This window comes from Tiliqua scincoides, chromosome 5 (assembly GCF_035046505.1).
Source record: "Tiliqua scincoides isolate rTilSci1 chromosome 5, rTilSci1.hap2, whole genome shotgun sequence".
Lineage (NCBI taxonomy): Eukaryota > Metazoa > Chordata > Lepidosauria > Squamata > Scincidae > Tiliqua > Tiliqua scincoides.
In genome coordinates, this window is record NC_089825.1 from 42,702,416 (window position 1) to 42,718,332 (window position 15,917).

At 43.6% G+C, this 15,917-nt stretch overlaps 1 protein-coding gene and 1 pseudogene across 1 annotated transcript in view; both read right to left on the minus strand.

Annotated features, from left to right (window-relative positions):
* Nucleotides 1-15,917, minus strand: part of ZNF385D (zinc finger protein 385D) — a 392,444-nt gene that overhangs the window by 213,620 nt on the left and 162,907 nt on the right. The window lies entirely within an intron of this gene.
* LOC136655007 (5S ribosomal RNA) lies at nt 3,124-3,243 on the minus strand (annotated as a pseudogene).

A 15,917-nucleotide genomic window follows, 5' to 3' on the forward strand; every position in this document is an offset into this window, starting at 1 on the left:
TCAATACTTTAATTATAACTGCATGAATTTAAACTACCTCCCAAAGTAAGATCAATGTAGGATCAGAGCCTGAAAAGGAACATAAAGGTGCACTCAACACACATTTTTCTTATTAAACTGAGATATTTAGTCTTGTTCTGATGTAAGGAAGCAACAAATAGAATGAGTAGTTATACAGAGAGTTGCTTATATTTCAGAAATAAATTTTATCAGAATGTATTATTGATTACTTTGCTGCCACGTATACTTGGGCAAGTTTGGGTCTCCAACTCAGCATGGGTGACCATTAAAGCACAGATGGGTTGAGAAGGCAGCAGGAGAGAGGTGAGAGGACAACTGCAATAACTAGGCTGAGAGCAGGCAGCTCCTCCCTCAGGCCACTGTTACATAACACTGCAGGAAAATAAACTGAGGCTGCCCACCTAGGACAGAGTTAGAGCAGACTGGAGGGAGAAGGTCCCCTTCAGTCTGCTCTTGGACTATAAAATGTCAAGGTTAGCATAAGCACCTTACAATTTGCTTCTGGCTTGCCCTCCCTCTCTCTGTTACATTGATTATTTTAGCTTTTAGCTCTCAGTACCTTAGAGATGGTCTCTCCACTAGTCTCAAGTTATTGGAGGGGAGGAGGAATTTTATCCATGTTCCACTATGGCCTCTGATTCTGAATGTTGTTGTCTCTCCCACAGCAAAATTTATGTACTTTTGTAAAAGGTCACACTTCTGGTTACAATCTCATCCTCATCATGACAGCCCATCTTGGGGCAACAAACCACAACTCCTAGTTCTCCATCTTCAACTGGTTTCTTCCTCGACATTCTCCCAATAGTTGATGGGAATGTTACTGTCAGCAGATGGGCCACCAATAGTTTGGTGTCAATATCCATTCTATACCATATCCACTGAATGTTGTTGAGATACACTGTGGACTTATTAAATGCATTTATGTGAGTGCTCTCATCCATCCTCCCTTGCCCCTATGGTCTGCCCCGCTATAGGCACTTCTATAGAATTTCTCCTTGGATAAAGATTGATGTCAAACAGGGAGTGTCACAATGTCTTTATTATATTCTTTTGACAGCTAAATTATACTTTGAACCATTCTAGATACACAGCACACAGCTGCTGAGTGTTGCTATGCAGAATCGGTTGCTACCACATGCAAAAATCAGCATTTTGCTCTGGGTACGCTAACATAAAAGTCTGCAAAAAAAAAAAAAGGCATTCAAGTGACTGTGGTGTTTAAGTACATTAGCATACATATTTTCAAAGTCAGTGGAAGTCAAGCAAATAGTAGTGTCTCTGGTCAAGAAACAGAAGGGAATGGAGCAGACTTGAAAACAGCTTTTGATAAGCTAAAAAAGCTAAACATAAAATAATGCTGTAACAGTTACCTTAACTAGCAATCCAAATGCCTTTGGTAAACTCAATAACTATGCATAGTTGCAACAGACGGTTTTACAGAACATATGATATTTCATAAACAATGGCAAGAGAAGATGAAGATAGAAAATGAAAAATGATCAGGGAGAGGTTGAGTTGGCACATGCTCTAATCCAAAACTCAGCCTGTAGGCTGCTGAAATTTTCATTCCACACGTGGCACAGCAGTGGCAAAGCCTTGTCATTCTGGTGTGCAGCAACCTGTTTTCACTCCGTGTGATCTCAAAGCCTTGCACCAGGGAACTGCTTCCACTGCCAATCACCCCAGATGGCTCTGTACCCCAGTTTCCAGGGGAAGTGGCTCCCCAGCACGAGGCTGCTACCACATGGTGTGAAAACAGGTTGCTACACACTGGAATGACAAGGCTTCACCATCACCACGCCACACACAGAATTAAAAATCTGGTGGATTGGGTGCAACCCAAGGGCCAGAGTTTAAAGGCCCCTAATCTAACCTATATGGTTCCATTCAAGAGGTCCTAGAAATCAGGCCATGTAGCTATCTATCTCTTATTAGTATATTCAGTAAAATCCTCCTATCTTTTTGTGATTTTGGCAACTAATGCTCTAGTGAGAGATGCCCTGTGTATGTGAAACAAATCAATGACTCCATTTTGGAGAGCTAGTCTACACATTACTTTTTCTATTGTTGGCTTTTTACATAGGCTCCCCTCATACAAAAAAGATCACCATAAAGATTTCTAAAAATTGTGAATAGTTTGAATGCAAATTTGGAAAGGGCCCACAGCTCACTGGAGGTGCACGTTTTGCATGAAAAAAGGTCCCAGCCTCTATTCCCAGCACTTCTAAGAAGGGCTTAGATTTGAAGGGCTAGGGAAAGGGCCCTAATACCGAGGAGAAGCTGCTGACGGTCTGATTTAATACAAGACAGTTTCCTAAACTGCTTTCAGGGACCTGGAAATTGGGGAGAGGTACCCTTATGTGACCACTGTTCTGTAGTTCATAGATACTTCAGTGACTATAAAAACAAAAAAATTCTATCAAATGACTCAACATTTCAGTAGAGTTATTAAAAACAATTTATCCCATCGTTATCAAATATTTAATTTTATCACTCATATATGTTGGTTGGCAACCTCAGTTCGCGAAAGACTATGGTATAAGCCTACAGCACCCGGTATTCCCTGGCGGTCTCCCATCCAATTACTAACCAGGCCTGACCTTGCTTAGCTTCCAAGATCAGACGAGATTGGGCATGTTTAAACGTATTTAAATGTAAGTAATTTATTCATTATTGAAACAATAATTTATTGATTTATTTTAAAGAAATTCTGTTCACTTTACTTCCCATGAGGGGAAAACATGTATTGGATGTATGCAAACTCTTTGCTGGACTGATATACCTGCTGGTGAGAGCAGAAATTAGTTGGGATAGGATATGCAGCATTTTTCCCCCTCATTTTGAGAGCTTGTGTGCAAAGCCTGAAAACAGCAGAGGTGAACTGACAAGCAAACACCTCCTCTCCTCCCCCTCAACACCTCTGCAGAGAGACTGGAAAGAGGTGAAATTGAGAAGGGATTTGAAACCCCTTGTCAGTTTCACCTCTACACTGCAGCAGTTTCTCTCTACTTGTTGATGGGGGAGGGGGGTGCTGTCAGCACCAATGCACATTTGCTGCCTTTATTTGGTTGGCAACCTTCAGTCTCGAAAGACTATGGTATAAGCCTACAGCACCCGGTATTCCCAAGCGGTCTCCCATCCAAGTACTAACCAGGCCTGACCCTGCTTAGCTTCTGAGATCAGATGAGATCGGGCATCTGCAGGGTAACAGTTGCTGCTATTTTAAGGACAGAATAAAGAACAATTAGTACTGAAAATGTTAACTGTAGAGCAAATAATTTGCACCGCTAAAATGTCAACCTCTGAGTGCCAACCCCCCACTCTAACACACACCCATTTGTGCGACTCGACCCTGCTAAGTGGGAAAGAAGCACCATGTAACTGGTGGGGTTTTGATTTTGTTTTTATATTTGACCAAGGGAGTAGCAATTGTCCCGATTCATCCTAGCACAGCATTTTCTCCAGAGGGAATTGCTGAGATTACATATGTAGTATAGGTTATGAGAACTTTTATGACATTGAACCCCTTTGTTATTTAACATAAGAACATAAGAACAGCCCCACTGGATCAGGCCATAGGCCCATCTAGTCCAGCCTCCTGTATCTCACAGCGGCCCACCAAATGCCCCAGGGAGCACACCAGATAACAAGAGACCTCATCCTGGTGCCCTCCCCTACATCTGGCATTCTGACTTAACCCATTCCTAAAATCAGGAGGTTGCGCATACACATCATGGCTTGTACCCCATAATGGATTTTTCCTCCAGAAACTCGTCCAATCCCCTTTCAAAGGTATCTAGGCTAGACGCCAGCACCACATCCTGTGGCAAGGAGTTCCACAGACCGACCACGCACTGAGTAAAGAAATATTTTCTTTTGTCTGTCCTAACCCGCCCAACACTCAATTTTAGTGGGTGTCCCCTGGTTCTGGTATTATGTGAGAGTGTAAAGAGCATCTCCCTATCCACTCTGTCCATCCCCTGCATAATTTTGTACGTCTCAATCATGTCCCCCCTCAAGCGTCTCTTTTCTAGGCTGAAGAGGCCCAAACGCCGTAGCCTTTCCTCATAAGGAAGGTGCCCCAGCCCCGCAATCATCTTAGTCACTCTCTTTTGCACCTTTTCCATTTCCACTATGTCTTTTTTGAGATGCGGCGACCAGAACTGGACACAATACTCCAGGTGTGGCCTTACCATAGATTTGTACAACGGCATTATAATACTAGCCGTTTTGTTCTCAATACCCTTCCTAATGATCCCAAGCATAGAATTGGCCTTCTTCACTGCCGCCGCACATTGGGTCGACACTTTCATCGACCTGTCCACCACCACCCCAAGATCTCTCTCCTGATCTGTCACAGACAGCTCAGAACCCATCAGCCTATATCTAAAGTTTTGATTTTTTGCCCCAATGTGCATGACTTTACACTTACTGACATTGAAGCGCATCTGCCATTTTGCTGCCCATTCTGCCAGTCTGGAGAGATCCTTCTGGAGCTCCTCACAATCACTTCTGGTCTTTACCACTCGGAAAAGTTTGGTGTCATCTGCAAACTTAGCCACTTCACTGCTCAACCCTGTCTCCAGGTCATTTATGAAGAGGCTGAAAAGCACCGGTCCCAGGACAGATCCTTGGGGCACACCGCTTTTCACCTCTCTCCATTGTGAAAATTGCCCATTGACACCCACTCTCTGCTTCCTAGCCTCCAACCAGTTCTCAATCCACGAGAGGACCTGTCCTCTAATTCCCTGACTGTGGAGTTTTTTCAGTAGCCTTTGGTGAGGGACCGTGTCAAACGCCTTCTGAAAGTCCAGATATATAATGTCCACGGGTTCTCCCGCATCCACATGCCTGTTGACCTTTTCAAAGAATTCTATAAGGTTTGTGAGGCAAGACTTACCCTTACAGAAGCCATGCTGACTCTTCCTCAGCAAGGCCTGTTCGTCTATGTGTTTTGAGATTCTATCTTTGATGAGGCATTCCACCATCTTACCCGGTATGGATGTTAGGCTGACTGGCCTATAGTTTCCCGGGTCCCCCCTCTTTCCCTTTTTAAAAATAGGCGTGACATTTGCTATCCTCCAATCTTCTGGCACCGTGGCCGTTTTGAGGGACAAGTTGCATACCTTAGTCAAGAGATCTGCAACTTCATTCTTCAATTCCTTAATAACCCTTGGGTGGATGCCATCAGGGCCCGGTGACTTATTGATCTTTAATTTATCAATGAGGTCTGAAACATCTTCTCTTTTAACCTCTATCTGACTTAACTCCTCGGTTAGGAGGGGCCATTCGGGCAGCGGTATCTGCCCGAGGTCTTCTGCCGTGAAGACAGATGCAAAGAACTCATTTAATTTCTCTGCCATCTCTAAGTCTCCTTTTATCTCCCCTTTCCCTCCCTCACCATCCAGAGGGCCAACCGCTTCTCTGGCGGGTTTCCTGCTTCTAACATATTTGAAGAAGCTTTTCTTATTCCCCTTAATGTTGCTGGCCATGCGTTCCTCATAGTCTCGCTTGGCCTCCCATATCACCTTCTTACATTTCTTTTGCCACAGTTTATGTTCCTTTTTATTTTCCTCATTAGGGCAAGACTTCAATTTATGGAAGGAAGCTTCCTTGCCCTTCACAGCCTCTCTAACTTGGCTGGTTAGCCATGAGGGCACCCTCCTGGATTTAGTGGAACCCTTCTTTCTTTGCGGTATACACCTCTGCTGGGCCTCTATTACTGTTGTTTTAAGCAGCCTCCATGCACTCTGGAGAGACTGGACTCTTTTTACCCTCCCTTTCAACCTCCTTCTAACCAGCCTCCTCATTTGAGGGAAGTCCACCCGTCGGAAGTCAAGGGTTTTTGTTAGAGATTTGCCTGGTATTCTTCCCCCAACGTGCACGTCAAAACGGATCGCAGCATGATCACTGTTCCCCAATGGCTCAGTAACGTTTACATCTCTAACCAGGTCCTGCGTACTGCACAAAATTAAATCCAGAGTCACCTGTCCTCTGGTGGGCTCCGTGACTAGCTGATCTAAGCCACAGTCATTTAGCACGTCAAGAAATCCGGTTTCCTTATCGTGACCAGAACACAAATTGACCCAGTCAATATGAGGATAATTGAAGTCACCCATGATTACAACCCTGTCCCTCCTTGTCACCTCCCTGATCTGTTTCCTCATTTCAAGGTCCCCATCAGATTTCTGGTCTGGAGGACGATAGCACACCCCCAGTATTACATCGCTGCACAAGCCTGGTAATTTAACCCACAGAGATTCTACGGTGGAGTCGGACCCACCTTCAATCTCTACTTTGCTGGATTCTATCCCTTCCTTAACATAAAGGGCCACCCCACCTCCAACACGCCCCTGCCTGTCCCTCCTGTAGAGTTTATAGCCCGGGATTGCGGTATCCCACTGATTCTCCGCATTCCACCAGGTTTCCGTTATGCCCACTATGTCAATGTTTTCCCTTGTCACCAGACATTCCAGTTCTCCCACCTTTGCTCGTAGACTTCGGGCATTCGCATAAAAGCATTTATACACGGAATGCCCCAGGATGGGCTGCTTATTCGCTCCTTTGTCCCCGCATCCTCTCATTGTGCCAAACCGTCTATCACATCCCATCACGCTACCTTTCCCAATTTCTTCTCCTACCCTGCCTTTGTCTTGTTGTTCTCTAACCTCCCCATCCTCATCCCATAGGGATGAGGAGTCCCGAACCGGATGCCCCTCGGCTCCTGTCGGCCTTCCCCCAGGGATCAGTTTAAAAGCTGCTCTGCCACCTTTTTAATGTTATGCGCCAGCAGTCTGGTTCCATTCTGGTTCAAATGGAGCCTGTCCCTCTTGTACAGGCCCCGCTTGTCCCAAAACGTTCCCCAGTGCCTAACGAATCTAAACCCCTCCTCCCTACACCACCGTCTCATCCACGCATTGAGACCCCTGATCTCCGCCTGCCTAGCTGGCCCTGCGCGTGGAACAGGTAGCACTTCAGAGAACGCTACCTTTGAGGTCCTGGCTTTCAGCTTCCTGCCTAAAAGCCTAAATTTGGCCTCCAGGACCTCCCAGCTACACTTGCCCACGTCGTTGGTGCCAACATGCACCACAGCCGCTACCTCTCCCCCAGCACTGTCTACTAGCCTGTCTAGACGAGAAGTGATGTCCGCAACCTTCGCACCAGGCAATTTATTTATTTGCTCAATTATTCAAATTTATTTGTTGAAAAGTGGTATACAAATATTAACAGCAAGGATTAAAAAAAAAATATGCACAGATGTCACTTTGAAAATCCAGGATATCTGAGACATTCTATGTACTTCTGTAATCAAGAAAAAAAGATCACAAACATAATAAACTCTGGTTACAAAAAAACAAATGAACACTGATTTCAGTGCTCTCAAGTTGCCAGTCTGCTGTTCTGTGCTACACTGTGGCAGTAATTAGGCTCTATTCCAGGGGTCTCCAACATTTCAGCATGAGGGCAGCATCATATATTTGAGATGGTGCTGGGGGCCAGAAAAAATAATAAATTTAAATAATAAATATATTAGAGATGGCAGGGGGGAATGAATTTTGAAAAAGGATTTGGGGGAGCAGAAGGCAAAATAGATTCATACAGGAAGAGGGGGAAATGAATTTTGAAAAGGAAAATTAATTTTGGGAGAATTAATTTTTGAAAGGAGCTGCAATCCTATCTGCACTTACCAGGGAGTAAGCACCATTGACTATAATGTGACTGAAAGCTGAATCCTATGCATGTCTTCTCAGAAGTAAATCTCATTGTAGTCAATGGGGCTTACTCCCTGGTAAGTGCAGATAGGATTGCAGCCTTAATTCTGCGTAGACATGCATAGGATTAAGCTTAGTAAATAAATGTATTTGACAGGGAAGCCCAGAAGAAGTCCTTGCTGGTCAATGCAATGTTTACCACTTCCGGTCACAGACATCCCTGTTTTCATCTCAACAAGCCAGTGCTGCCCTTCACACACAGGAGTGACGTGCAGGGGGAAAAAATCCCCACATTTTCAAATAAAATTTTGTGTTCGTTTAATGAAAAAGTAAAATAAAATCTGGTGACTATAAGAGTGAGTTGGCTGTCATAGAAATTGACAAACTGGTGGCCAGAATAGAAGCGATGAGGAAAAGTCTATCCTGACTAGGACCTTCCCATATCTTTTTGCCTCCAGGTTGGGTGATACGTGCCACAGGTCATCCTGAAGAGGCATTTTGTTAAAGCAGCTTTGCCTTGATGGCTAAAATTTTACCCAGTTTTAAAAGAGGCACAAACTTTTTGACAACCACGCAAAGAAACAAATGAAACTGAGGGAGGTGAGGGAATCTGAAGCAGGATTTGGAAAAACAAAAAGAAAATAGAAGATTCCAAATACGCATTTCAACCTAGAATCCAGACTCAAAAAGGGTTCTAACTTATGAGTTGCAGTGAGGTGAAAGCTCACAAGAATATCCTGCTACTCCACAGTTCCATTCCAGACTGCCATCCTTCCCATGGGTGCTGCTTAGGGATGAAAGAAGCAAGCATGTTAATCAGGCCTATGCATGTGAACAATGTACTGTGTAGCTTGGCCTTTAAAAAGCTTTTTTGAAGCTTAGATTTGAGCTTCCTTTGGCCTTACCCATCAAGTGTTCCTGACAAGGACGCATGCGCCATATTCTGAGCCCTTGTTCTTGAGGAGAATGTTAGTTTCGTCCATCTCGTCAGCACTGTTTGCAAAATTCTAACTGGGGAAGGAACATTTTCACTCACATAATTAACATTTCAAATTTTCAAAAAGTTCAACTTTTCAATTTATGTGTCACTCCGATCTGGTTTACACAGCACCTTGGCATGTTGTGAAGATAATAAATGTATGTGCAGCTGCAACCTGCACAGAACTAAAGGTGGACTTGAGGTGCAATCAGTGCTACTGCTTTACCATTACTTCGAAGAACCCTTGCAACAGGGCAGCCCTGATTTGTAGGTTGCTCTGCCTACCAGGGGCACAATGTTGGTTCAGCACAATTCCAGTCATCTAAAGCAGGGGTCTCCAAACTTTTTGGCCAGAGGGCCGCATCAAATATCTGGTGTGGTGTGGAGGGTCGGAAAAAAATTCAAATATAAAATTTAAATAAATAAATTAGAGAAGGAACTTAGATGAGTGAATAAATGAATGAATGGGCTCATTCATTCCACCTCTCTGGCTCTCAGAACACCCTCCAGACACAATCAGAGCACTGTTTTGGTCACGTTCAGTTGAGTGGGCCAGAGGCTTTCAGGGGACAAGAAGTTGGCCACGGGCCGGAAAGAGGCTTGCTGCAGGCTGCATCTGGCCCCTGGGCCGGGGTTTGGAGACCCCTGATAAAGCAGCATCATAGGATTCGGCTGCTCGAACTAGAAAACTTTGCAAAATAAGTCCATACTTATTTTATTTATTTACATTTTTATACCGCCGTTCCTCCAAAGAGGTCAGAGCGGTGTACACAGCTGCTCTCCTCCTTTTGTCCTCACAAGAACCCTGTGAGGTACGTGAGGCTGAGAGAAAGTGACTGGCCCAAGGTCACCTAGGAAGCTTCATGGCTGAGAGAGGATTTGAACCTGGATCTTCCAGGTCTTAGTTCACCTCCCAAACCATTACACCACCCTGATACACACACAAAATAACAAAATAAACTAAAAGCTGATTGGCTAAATGAGTGTTAATAAAAAGAGGAAGCTTGAAAGTTACAATATCGTTTATGTAAATTCAAGTCAGAATACAAAGGGTTAGAAAAGGATTCATGCTGATCTGTGGATGCTGGTTCAAAATGTTGATGATGCAATGACTGCAAGACAAAATCTAGATAAATTTTTCTGTTCTCGCCCTTTAATCCCAAGAAGTACTAAAACCTGACAGAGCCTCCGGATCTATGCAAGTCAGCAGTTTTGACAACAAAGCTTAGGACTGAATAGCCAGGGAGATGGAACTCCTTCTTCACAACTGCCAAATTCACCTTGATATAAATAATGGGCTTTCACACTCTGTCAGTTTTAGTTGCTAAAAACTCATGAATCTGATCCAAAAGAAAAGGATGAATTAAATAAGGGTATATTTCTTTCTTTCAAGTCCTTGCTCTAAGCAATATGGAGCATTTACAATTTCTTAAGAGTTCTGCAGAACATACAAATATATTTGTTCTGCAAAGTCTTTAGGAAGGACTGTGAATATCCATGTCATGGTGACGTTTGTGAAACTGGAACAAGAATGTACAGTAAAGGATGGCATCTGATTCTTTCCAGTTGGCAGGAAAGACTACCTTCCTAATAAGTCTCATGGACTTATCCTAACATTGCTGCAACTGCAAATGATGTGGAAACTCCAACTGGTCCACCAGCACAATGTCACCAAACGTGGCATTCTAATAGGAAGGGTACAATTCTACACACATTTTCCAGGAAGTAAGTTGCATTGAACACAATGAGACTTACTGACAGGAACTGGCAATGGACAAGTTAGGCACAAGTCAAGTCTCAAGTCTTAAGTCTCAAGTCTCTGCCCCCCGCAACTTGACTTGAAAACGACTCATAACAGGGACACTTTGAGTCACCCAAGTGTTTTCAAAAGACTTGAGTCTCAAGTTGTTCCCTTTCAAAAGCCTGCCACGGCTCCACGGAAGAAAACAGGGTTGCTGTCGGGCTCTGTGAGCGCTTTGAAGTTTCCTTTAAACACTCCCCTGCTGTCCCCGCCCATCCCACCTGTTAGACAGCAGTCTGGAACATACCAACCTGTTCCCTTCCCACCCCAACCACAACGAATGAAACCTTCCCCCACATCAGAGCATGGCTGGGAGGGAGGGAGGGTGCGTGCATCCCAGATTGGCAAGGCAGGATGGCAGTGCGAGTTGAGCAAGCAAGAAAAAGCCCACCACTGCACCGTGGAAGAGAATGGGGCTCTGTGTGTGCTTCAGCATTTCCATAAACACTCCCCTGCTGTACTCACCCAACCCATCTAAGACAGCAGTGCAGAATGCGCAGGCTCCCCCTAACTCCTCCAGCCCCTCCTTCCGCTTGCAAAACCCACTTGTCGCTATGGGTAAAAATGGCTGCCTCCAAGCTTCCCCCTCCCTCTCCCAAAGATGCATCCTCCATTCAATGAATGCTCCAGGGGACCATAGGAGGTGCCTCCCTCTGTAGACATACAGGCACCTCCCTGTATTTCAAACCAGGAAAAATTAATAGTTTTACAGAAGCCTCTACAAGCTGCATCAAAGGCCCTACAAGTTTTTTTAAGCACAAACAGAAAAAGTTAACCATTTCTCTCCACTCCCCAACCCATCTCTGAACATAGCATACCCTGCTGCTGTTCCTTGCATAAACAAAAACGCAAGAGGTCTTTCGGGTGAGATGGAGACAGAGCAAGCAGTAGCCATTGGTGGGTGACTCAAGTTGCCCAAAGTGGATGGCAACACACGAGTCAGGGGCAGTAACCCAGTACACCTACACTGCCATCACTACTGCCTCTGAAGAGCAGAACGAAGAGCATCTTTTTAAGGCTAGCTCCAAACTTCCTGGCACTTGGGGCTACATGCCAAATACTACTTCCCTACTCAGTGATGTGCCAGTGTCTGCCCCACCAAATCCCTGGATTTGAAAAGGAAGAGGGAAATGGAGCAGAAAAAGCAGAGTGGAGGAGAGGCAATGGTCGGCTAGCCATTCTGTCCCCTCTCTTCCGTCTCCTCTTCCTTTTCCAAGCTAGGAAGTGGGAGAAGAAAAAACAGTGGAGATAGTGTGTGGATGGAGGTGAGCACTCCCCCCCCCCCAAGCTGCTATTTAAGGCAATTGCCTCTATTAGCCTTCTGGATGGACTGACCCTGCAGCTGTCATTCAGAAACCATGGCACTAGACTAGACAGACCTCACTCAGTATATCAATTCCTTAGAACTTTTGTAAGCCAAAAGGATTACAAAGGCAAATCAGTGAAAAGCAAATCAGATTTTTAGGTATGCTGTCACTGTTTTCTTCATGAATAAGAAGTATTAGAAATAAAAATTCCAGGAGTGACAGTGTTTGTAGAACCTGGAATCTGTAAGTTTGCCCCAACTAGAAAATGATGTAAGGTTTGAGCGGGATCTTGTTTATATTGTCTGAACACATTTTCCCCCCTCCTGGGAAACTGAGATCAGATGAGCGAAACACATCAGTTCTTCAAAAAAAACTACAAACCAAAAATGGCAGGTGCTATCAGTCACACTTCTGATGAAGTGGACTGCAATCTACAATAGCTTATGTTGAAATAAAATAGCAAATGGCAGTAAGGTGCCACAAGACACGTGGCTATTTTTGCTGCAACAGATAAACATGGCGACCTCTCTGGAAGTTTCTATCCTTGTAGGACTTTGGCTGTTCTGTTTCTCTCTAACGCTTGTCAACTGCAGGTAAGCTCACCTAGAATGTGAAGAATTTGCTGCTCCTAGCTGCAGTACTTACTGATAATAATAGCACAGCCCAAGTGCTGTATGCTTTCTATATAATAGTCAAATCTGTGACAGGCTAAATGCTTTTGATAAATGGCTGGTCTTGACAGGAGGTGACTAGCTTGGCTTTCACAAGCAAATGCTGACAAACTGAAACTCATTTGCTAAACAGTGGGCTGCAGAGACAATAGAGTCATGGAGAGGTACTGAAAAATGACTTGGCTTAGCAAAAAAATAAAAGACAAAGACAAAGGAAAACAGAAAAGAAAAAGGCAGTGTTTTTTAATGAGGTGCCAAGGTAAGTAGCTTGCCAGTTTCCTTGTGTGCTCACAACTGAAGATCTTGTCAAAGCTCTGCTTTTTAAAATATCGATCCTTACTACAAAGATGGGAAACAGTATTGGAAAACACAACCATTATCTTCCCCTGTCCTCATGAGTTACTACTCTGTATAGTAAGCAAGGTCAACAAGGGAAAAGAATGAAACACACACACCCCAACCCTGCTTATCCAAAATAAGAAACAGTTTTCCCCCAAGAGTACAAGAAGATAAATGTGTGTCTCCGCTTACATAGGCAATAGACAGAACATATTAACCAGATGCAATACACATTTTAAAAATAAAGTATTTGGATCCTAGGGAATACTGTTAAAGTCTCAAGTAGCTTTACATGTACTGCTAACAGACATCACAAAGCATTCTTAAGAATGTGGTTGATGTGAATTACCCTTAAAAACTAAAGGACGTTAGGGTGTAAAAATAATCAAAGAGCTGTTCAAGCCTTGCTTGATAGCCAAGATTCAGATTCCCACACTATTAGTCACAGTGAATAGTATCATTTTCCACAAACACATCACTTGAAACAGATACAATTCCACATAAGAGTACTTTAAATTGTTTGAATTTAACTTTGCAGGTGGAATGTGTTCAGGCATTCAAATAAGTCACAAAGGGCACAATCCTAACCAGGTCTATTCAGAAGTAAGTCCTATTTTGTTCAATGCGGCTTACTCTCAGGAAAGTGTGGTTAGGATTGCAGTCAAAAACATTTAAAAACAGAAATATTTCAAAATTGTTCTTCTGATGAGGAAAATAATAAAAAGAACTCTTATTAAGCTAAACTTAGGAATGGTTCTATAGGTGATGGAATAGATCCACCTCAGCTTGAGCCAGAACTCCACAGGAAACCAGATGTGTCCTGGAAATTCAGGAAGATTATCTGAATTAAATTGGTTTGGAAGGAGGTAGCTTAATAGATAGAAGTGCAAATTTCCCCCTCTGCAGAACAGGATCACATAAAATGTTGGAGAGTTGAGGAACAAGTTTCAACAACAGGTAAATCAAAATAAGCCAAACACATGCGTAACCCAAGTTATATATCATCATCACATAGCACTCAAAACCTCACAGCAGAATTTACAAACTAGTTTTACTGGGAAACATTGTGCTCATTCAGTAAATCTGAGATAGAGTGTGCTTATGCTGGTCTTGCTACCAGTCTATTTTTGATTTGGACAATGAAGGAACTAAAATGGTTGGGCTGGATGCCCCAAATCCAGGAATAGGTAAGGAAGGGAGCAAATTACCTATAGCACTGCTTTCCTCTCTCTACTCAGTCCACCACCAGAGTAATTTAATTCACATCTAGACAAACATGTGTTTGCACTGCTCGTTTCTTCACAAAAATCTCATGTAGGAGGAAAAGATGGCTGAAGAAGCAGGTAATATACAGGTGAAGGAAATTGTTGGCCCTCTCTGAGCCTCCTTCTGATATCACTTATCTAGTCCAGAAGATTGTATCCATGCTGCTCCAGTTAGGAACTAAAGCCTGTTGTTAGAGACAGATGAAGCAGACGAGCACAAACGCTGGGTGAGTCATGACAGCAGAGAAGAAAACTGTCCAAAATGAATTTCCCTTCTCCAGTCAGGGCCAGCTGTGCTGTGGAGTTAGAGATCAAGAGCCAACAGTGGCCAAGCAAGCATCCCTAGGAAGCTTATAGGAGGGCTTGTGAGCAAGAAAGCTCCCCTACTTTTTGTTTCCAGCAACAACAGGTAAATCAAAATTCAGCAGTATAATGTCTCTGGATAGGGAAATTCCAGTTAGTTGTATGGTTATGACACTCCATATCCTCTATGTATTTACCTAATTTTGTTTACAAGATATGGAAGCTACGTTTTACAAATACCTAGGTGACAGAGCGCCACTGGGTCATAACCCTTACTTCACATGGGCCATGGCTCATCTGTGACCTTGAAAGTGGCTGTCCACTACTTTGGAATTTGATTCTGAATCCATGACCTGATTGCTCTGGTTAACTCTGGCAGTCATGAATGTGGAACAAATATCTTGCAGGCACTGCTGTATTCAGAGTTTTGAGTGGGGGGGAGTGAAGTTCATGATGGTCATAATGGAGGCTTCACATGACGGGGACCATAAAATTATAGATGTTAGAGTTGGAAGGTGCCTTTGAAGGTCACCTAGTTCAGCCCTCATCAGTGCAGACAACTACTGCAGTATCCCTGACAAATGACCATCCAGTCTTCACTTTAAAACTTCCAGTGAAGGAGAGCCCACTACTACAAAAGGTAGTCTGTTCCAAGGCTGGGCAGCTCTTACTGTTAGGAAATTCTTCCACATGTCTAGCCTAAATTTTGTTTGCTGTAGTTCCACCCCATTGGTTCTAGACCTGCCCACAGGAGGCACAGAAAATAAGTCCTACCCTTCCATGAGCTTTTCAGATATTTGAATACAACCATCATATCTCACTATAGTCTTCTCTGGGCTAAACAAAGCAAACTCTTTTAACCATTTCACATAGCTACTGTTTGAAATGGATGGATCTGTATTGATATTCAGGTCATTGCCTGTTAGCGACAGCTATATTTTATGTATTTATTTAAAAATGTATTATTTTAAAAAAACAATCATAGCAGAAGGAAGTATAAATGAAAAATACTTTGACAGATACACAAAATCATCTTCACACTGATGCAGTAAAGGCAGGACTTGTAGAGCATGTACATCAAATTTGAACAGACCTGTTCTGACTTCTTTGACTACATAAGCCAGGAACTGCATGTTTTAGAGGCTGTAAGCCACTCTCCAGTCTGTCCTCAAGCTTTCCTCCTGCTATCCACACCAAACTCTCCCTTCATCAAGTGCTTTTATGACTGAAGGCCCTATTGCCTTCAAGTGGCTGCAGCTGTGCAGCACACTCTCTGCTGAATGCCCAGGCCTTAAAGGGGCCACTGCTGACACCACATCCTACCTCCTTGCCAGATCTTCCATGATTCCAATACACCTAGCATCTGGAAAAGCTGATCTCAGGGAACTTTATATTCTGCATTCCCTGGGCTAGCCTGAAACCTCATCTAACAAGAGTAAATCCACTGGATGTCCAGAGGTCGCTAGACATTCACTTTAATCACCAAAAGTGAGACCTTTCAAATAGAAAACCTTAATCG